Source organism: Chrysochloris asiatica, unplaced genomic scaffold (genome assembly GCF_000296735.1).
Source record: "Chrysochloris asiatica unplaced genomic scaffold, ChrAsi1.0 scaffold00103, whole genome shotgun sequence".
NCBI classification, from domain to species: Eukaryota; Metazoa; Chordata; class Mammalia; order Afrosoricida; family Chrysochloridae; genus Chrysochloris; species Chrysochloris asiatica.
The window spans coordinates 3,510,597-3,518,200 of NW_006408621.1; the positions used below are offsets into that span (position 1 = coordinate 3,510,597).

A 7,604-nucleotide genomic window follows, 5' to 3' on the forward strand; every position below is an offset into this window, starting at 1 on the left:
GTTTAGCTTCTTGAATGCTTATCTTTTCATTTTTCAGGATGTTAGGGAAATTTTCTTCCAGAGGCTCTTCAACTATCTGCTCTGTGGACTTGTGTGATTCTTCCTGTTCTGGAATGCCGATAATTCTTAAGTTATTCCTCTTCATATTGTCCAACATGAATCTTAGGCCTTCATATTTTTGTATACATTTTTGTGTTTGATTTTCTATCTTAGTAGTGTTGGGAGATTTATCTTCTATCTCACTAGTTCTGGCTTCTATCTCTTCAATTCTACTCCTTTGTCCTTTTAGTGTATTGTCCATTTCTGATATTCTATTATTAATCGCTTGGACCTCTTTCCATAGGTTTTGAATTGTTTCTAATGCTGTATCTATCTTATTTGATTGTTCCTGTAGTGCTTTCCTGACTTCTTTCTTATTATTATTACTCCATTGTATAGTGTCTTGATACATTTTATAATCATTTTTCTGAATTCCTTCTCAGGCATTTCCAAAACCTGTCCATCTTCCAGTATGGAGTGTAGGTCTACTTCCAGCTCATTTTATCTTGTTTCTGGATATGTGCTGATATGGTCATCTTTGTGTTTTTTGGGAATATTCAGGAGTTTTCTGTGGCCTAAATACTTAGATGGGTGTGTATTTTGGTATTTTTTATGCTTTCTGATTGCCTCCAGGTAGATGTGATCAGGAGATGGGCTCTCCTTTTCACTTTTCTTCCTTTATCTCCATGGTTCTGCCAGGCATCCGTGGCTGCCCTGATCCTTCCCCCACTTGGTGTCACCCAAGATGGCAGCTCCAGGAGCACATGAGTGTCTTGAATTAGAAAGCAATGGATTTCTTGCTTCCACTACCAATTCCCCTAGCTGTATGCCTTCCAACATTCTAAATATTCCGTTTTAATGTGTTTCAGAGTTCTGGCACCATCCTCCAGCCTGCTTAGTCCAGTATTCTGTGTTTGCTGACGAAGCTCCTCAATACACTTCTACCCAATCTGCCATCTTGTTTGTTCTTCCTTTCATTGTTTTTTAAGTTGTTAAGAATTGCTTTGTGGCCTAACATATGGTATATTCTGGAGAATGTTTCATATGCACATAAAAAGAATGTGAATTTTGCTGTTGTTGGGTTGGGTGCTCAGTAGGTATAAATCTATGAGGTGAAATTGGTTGACTGTGTTGTTTAGTTCTTCTGTGTCTTTACTGAGTTTCTTTCTACTTGTTCTGTCTTGTAAGTAGTGTTTACAAAGCCTCCTACTTTTATGATAGAGTTGTCTATTTCTTTATTCAATTCTATTGTTGTTGTTGTTAAGTGCTATCGAGTCAATTTCTGACCCATAGCGACCCTGTATAAGGTTTCCAGGGAGCAGCTGGTGAACTTGAACCACTGACCTTGCAGTTTACATGGCTTTGCAGTCTGGCGCATTAACCCACAGTGCCAGACCAGGACTCCTCAATTCTATTAGAGTTCTTAGTACTTTAAGCATAGATCAGCATAAGAGAAACGGAAGGACATTGCCTCATGATTAAAAGGTCAACTGAACAAGAGGACACAACCATAATAAACATCTATTGCTTCCAAAGAAAGAGCCTCATAATAAATAAATTGTACTCTCTCAATTCTATTAGAGTATGATTTATTTATTATCAGGCTCTTTCTTTGGAAGCGTAGATGTTTATTATGGTTATGTCCTCTTGTGCAGTTGACCTTTTAATCATGAGGCAATGTCTTTCTGTTTTTCTTATGCTGATCTATGCTTAAAGTACTAATATTGCCACTTCTACTTGGGTGACACAATTTTTCCATTTTTGATTTTTAATCTATTTTTGTCTTTATGTGTAAGGTATGTTTCTTGTTGATATTTAAGGATCCTGTTTTCTTATTCATTCTGCTACTAGCTGTCTTTTCACTGATGCATTTAATCTACTGATATTTAGTGTAGTTATTGATAAGTATGAATTTAATGTGGTCATTTTTCTGTGTGTATGTGGTGCTTCTGGTGTCTCTGTTCAACATATTCTGTGCTGAGTAAATTTTGTTTGTATGTTTTCTTGTTAATTTCTTCATTGCTTTTGTTTCAATGCTTACAAAATTTTCATGGTTTTCCCTTCTATTGGTTTGATGTGAAGGTGTATTAATTTTCTTTGAGGTTATCCTATGATTTATTAACTTTCCCCCCAGTTTTAAACAGTCTGTTTTGTCTTGAAATCAACTTGATTTCCTCACCATTTGGGAGTTCTGTAACTATATGTTTTCCTTTTTTTTTTTTTTGCTCTGTAGTTGTTTTCATTATAAATAGATATCTCTTATTCCCAATTTCCAGTCTTGTAGGTTTTTACTTTGAATATTTCTATATCTGGATTGAATTCTGGGTGATATTGCTGTGTATGTTAATCTCAGGTTGTTTTCTGCTATTTTGGATTCTCAATCACAAGGACTCCTTTTAGTAGTTTTTCCTTGTTTTCATAAACTCCTTTAATTTCTGTTTATCTGGAAATGTTAAACTTTCACTTCAAATTTGGAGGACAGTTTTGCTGGGTATATAATCCTTGATTGACAGTTTTTATTTTTTCAGAGTTTTGTATATGACTCCCTATTGTCTTCTTGCTTGCATGGTTTCTGCTGAGAAATCAGAGCTGAAACTTATTGGCTCTCCTTTGTAGGTAACTTTTAATTTTTCTCTAGTTGCTTTCAGGAATCGTTCTTTGTTTTTTATTTTGGAGACTTTGGTTATGATATGTCTTGGTAATTTTCTCCTGGAATCTATTGTGTTTGGGGATTTTTTCAGCTTATTAAATGCTTATCTTCTCTTCTTTCATGATATTAGGGAAATTTTCTTCCAGTAGTTCTTCAAATATCTTTTCTGTGCTTTCCTTTGTCTCTTCTTGTTCTTGAATTCTAGTCACCTGTAACAGTTATTCCTCTTCATGTTGTCCCACATGAATCTTAGACTCTCTTCAGATTTTTTCACTCTTTTTTCTGATTGTTCTTCTAGCTTACGAGTACTGAAAGATTTATCTTCAAGCTCACTAAATCAGGCTTCCATTGATTCAGATATACTCCTTTGCCTTTTCAATGTATTGTCCAGTTTGAAATATTAGTATTAATCTTCTAGATTTCTGTTTGCAGGTTTTGTATTGTCTCCGATCATTTATCTATTTTGTTTGATTTTTCCTGTAATGCTTTCCTGAATTTTTCCTTGTGCCTGAGTTGGTGCTGCTAGCTCCCCACACACTTTGATGCCCCTTTGACAGCCTTGAAAAGCAGGCACTTCCCTGGGAATGTGTGCAGGTGAAGACCAGCCACATCTCTGGTCACCAGGATAATGTTGAGTACAAGAAAAAAAAAAAGGTTTTCATCTTTCTCTTCACCAATAAGCAATATGTCTCTGCATGAACTACTGCCTTCTTGCATTCAAATTTGCCTGAAAAAGTTCAAGATGGCCACACCCCATGCCTGGATGGCTGGCAGAGATCACCAATGTGTTTTCTTTTTTTGCCCCCCACATGTCTGTTCAGCTACTTCTCCTAGTGAGGTCTAGTCCATTGCTGGTCAGGGCTGACTATGCTGTTCTGTAACAGAGCCTGCAAACAGGGTTAATGCGTCTAGCTCCCCTCTTCTTTAATTGGACCCACAGCAGCATCACTCACCTCTTTGCAGCTCTGACCACCAGGAAAGTGAAAGTGTTTATGGGCATATGCAGGTGGGGGCTAACCTTACCTATAGTTACTAAGGGAGTGTGGGGAACATGAAAAAAAAAAAAAATCACACCTTTAGCTCTGTGAACCACAGATATGTTTCTGCAACATCAATATGCTTTCTTGTCTCTGGAAAAAGGCTCACAAAAACTCAAGTTGGCTGCACCCATCCCGTTGGTGGGCACAGGTCAGCAGTCTCTCCTTTTTTGCCATGTCTGCTCAGCTCTTTCTTTCATCTGAAGCTCACAGTTCTAGGACTAACATTTGCATCTGTTTTATTTAGCTTTATGTTTTTGTTTTTGTATAGGGTCTGTAAACCTTTCTGCCTCATTAGCCATCTTGCCACCTCCCTACTACATCCTCTTATTTTATTTTTTCATGAAATCTATTTTATTTCCTCTTCATTTGAAAGTTCTATAACTACATTGTTCCCTCCTTTTCTTTGTGTTTTGTTTTTGTTGTTGTTACACCTGTATTCCTGATTTTCTATTTTCAATCTTTTAGGTCTATTTTACTTCAAATAGTTCTATCTCTGGGTTTAATCTAGGTGATATTATCATGTATGTTAATTTCAGGTTATTCTCTGCTGTGGTTGATTCTTTGTCTAAAGAACTCCATTTAGTATTTTTGTAATGTTTGTCTGGGTTTTACAAATTCTTTTAATTTCTGTTTGTCTGAAAATGATCTAAATTTGTCATCTTATTTGATGAACAGTTTTACTGGACAGTTGATTCATTTTTTCTTTTTGAGTTTTATATTTTTTATTGCATTGTCTTCTTGCCTACATGGTTTCTGCTGAGAAATCAGAACTTAGTCTTATTAGTTCTCCTTTCTAGGTAACTTCATTTTTCCTAAACTGCTCTCAAGATTCTTTCCTTGTCTTTGGTTTTGAAAAGTTTGATTATAATATTTATTAGTGTTTGTCTTTTACTGTCTATCCTGTTTGGAGTTCAACTTCTTGAAAGGCTGTCTTCTCATCTTTATAATGTTGGAGAGGTTTTCTTTTAAAATATCCTTTATGGTTTTTCTTTTTGTTTTTTTCTCTTCATGTTCTGGAATTCCTATCACAAATAACTTGTTCCTCTTGATAAATCTTATAATTTTTTGTTATTTATTTATTTATTTTTTGTGATTGTTCTTGTAGCAGATGAATATTAAGATTTTTCTTCAAGTTCAGTAATTCAGCTTACCATTAATTCAATTCTATTTCTTTGCCCTTTCACTGTATTATCTGTTTCTGAAATCTTAGTGTTATTCTACTGTTTTTGTACTGTTCCTATTTTTAAAATTATTTTGTTGGTTCTTTTCCTGAACTTTGCCATAGTTTTCAGTATGTTTTCCTTGATTTCATCTGTAGTTTTTTCAGTCATTTTCCAAATCTGTTGATGTTGCCTAATTGTTGTTATTGTTATGTGCCATTGAGTAAGTTCTGACTCATAGTAAACACATACAGGGTTACTGAGGAGTGACTTGTGAGTTTGAATTGCCAACCTTGTTGTTAACAGTCCAGTGCTTATCCTACAGCACCATTTCAGCCTTGTTTTTTGTTTGTTTTTTAAAATGTCTTATCTGGTACTTCTAATTCCATTTCTGGTATTGTGTATTCTGACTCTATATTTTTGTTGGAGCCCTGGTGTAGTGCTACAGTTAATGCGTTGGACTGCAGTCAGTTTGAACCACAAGATTGGCAGTTCAAGCTCACCAGCCACTCCTAAGAAACCCTATACAGGGTCACTGCATGTTGTGACCAACTTGACGGCACTTAATAACAACAACAACAATATTTTGGTGACTTGTTTGAAGCATTCTGTTTTATTTCTTTGTGTAACCTTAAATTGTCTGTTTTCTTTGAGATATTGTGGTATCATATTTATATTTCATTGATGAGTGTATGTTGGCCTATTCTTAGGCATTTATCACCTATCTCCTGGTGGATGCGATAGAGACAGGAAGTGTAAACACAGTTCTTTGTTCACTGTGTATGGTAGTTCAGGGAAGGTTCATGTACCTCCAGAAGCAGGGCACCAGCCCCAGGTAGAGCAGAGGCTATATAGGAGGGGGTGCCACTGTCCACTGGGTTGTTGAGGGCATAGCCTGACCACACCCCTGTCTACCAGGAGGGTAAGGAACAAGGGAGAACTGCACCTCTGTACCAACAACTTCCAGCCCTGCAGACCACTTCATCAATAGCTGCTTGCAAAAGCTTAAGATGACCACACTGCACCAACCATTCCACAATCTATCTTCTGTTCTTTTCTCTTACTGTTCCTGTTCAGCTTACTCTTCTAGTTGGCACTCAATCCGCCCTGTGTCATGCCATTTGATGCTCAAGGTTTCAGGCTCACCATCTGTCTCTCTTTCACTTGGTCTTCCATTTCTTTGTTGCAGAGGGTCTGTTCAGTGCATCTGCCTACTCTGCCATCTTGCCCTGGCTACGCTTTTATTTTTATCATCATAAAAAGTAATAATGGGCATTCCGTGAAGAGATGAAAATGAGCTGTTTAGGCTATATTGCCAACCTCAACCAGCCATAGGTTTCTTCATATAAAACCTGGGAGAAGGAGATTCATAATCAAATCTCTTCTCCCTTCCCCCTCATGTGAGAGTTTTCGGATCTTCAGCTACATTTTTCGTTGCATGACAAATCTTCAAGTTCACCACAGCTAGCTATGCTACCGACTAGGTAGATCTATGCTCTATGAACTCCCACATATCTATTGCAAATCTGAATACTCTTGTGGTCAAGAAGTCTGATCTGAAGGCAATCTCCTTGAAGTATGGCAAAATCGTGGGTTGCTGTATGCATAAGGGCTTTGCCTTTGTTCAGTATGTTAATGAGAGAAATCCCTGGGCTGCTATATAGCAGCAGAGGATGGCAGAGTGATTGCCACTCGTCTGTCAGTTTGTCGTACTGTGGTGGCTTGTAAGTTGCTGTGATTCTGAAAGCTATGCCACCGGTATTTTAAATACCAGCAGGGTCACCCATGGTGGATAGATTTCAGATGAGCTTCCAGAAGAATACAGACTAGGAAGAAGGAGTGACAAACTACTTCCGAATATTTAGTCACTGAAAACCTTATGAAAAACAGAGAAACATTGTCAGATATAGTGCCAGAAAATGAGCCACTCAGGTTGGAAGGCACTCAAAATGTTACTGAGGCAGAGCTGCCTTCTCAAAGTAGACTTGACAGTGATGATGTTAATGGAGTAAAGCCTGTCAGAGAAAAGCCCGTGGGACCTTCATGTGCTGATGGGGCACAACTCAAAAAGAAACAGCTGTAAACATCCACCGAAAATTGGAACATGGAACGTATGAAGTATGAATCTGGGAAAATTGGAAGTTGTCAAAAATGAAATGGAACACATAAACATCAACATCTTAGGCATTAGTGAGCTGAAATGGACTGGTATTGGCCAGTTTGAATCTGATGACCACATGGTTTACTATGCTAGAAATGACAAATTGAAGAGGAATGGTGGTGCATTCATTGTCAAAGAGAACATATCCAGACCAGTTATGAGATACAACACTGTTTGTGGTAGGATAATATCCATGCGCCTACAGGGAAGTCCAGTTAATACTACTATTATTCACATTTATGCACCAACCACTAAAGCCAGTGAGGATGATTTCTTCAATCTGAAGTTGATCAAACATGCAATCAAGATGTATTGATCATTACTGGCGATTGGAATGCAAAGGATGGGAACAAAGCAGCAGGATCAGTGGTTGGAAAATATGGCCTTTGTGATAGAAATGATGCTGGAGAATGCATGATAGAATTCTGCAAGATCAATGATTTGTTCATTTCAAATACCTTCTTTAGACAGCATAAGAGATGACTACACCAGATGGAATACATAGAAATCAAATTGACTACATCTGTGGAAAGAGATGATGGAAAAGTTCCATA

At 37.3% G+C, this 7,604-nt stretch overlaps 1 pseudogene; it reads left to right on the plus strand.

The window, feature by feature from the left end:
* LOC102823604 overlaps positions 1 to 7,604 on the plus strand; it is a 30,090-nt pseudogene that overhangs the window by 18,654 nt on the left and 3,832 nt on the right.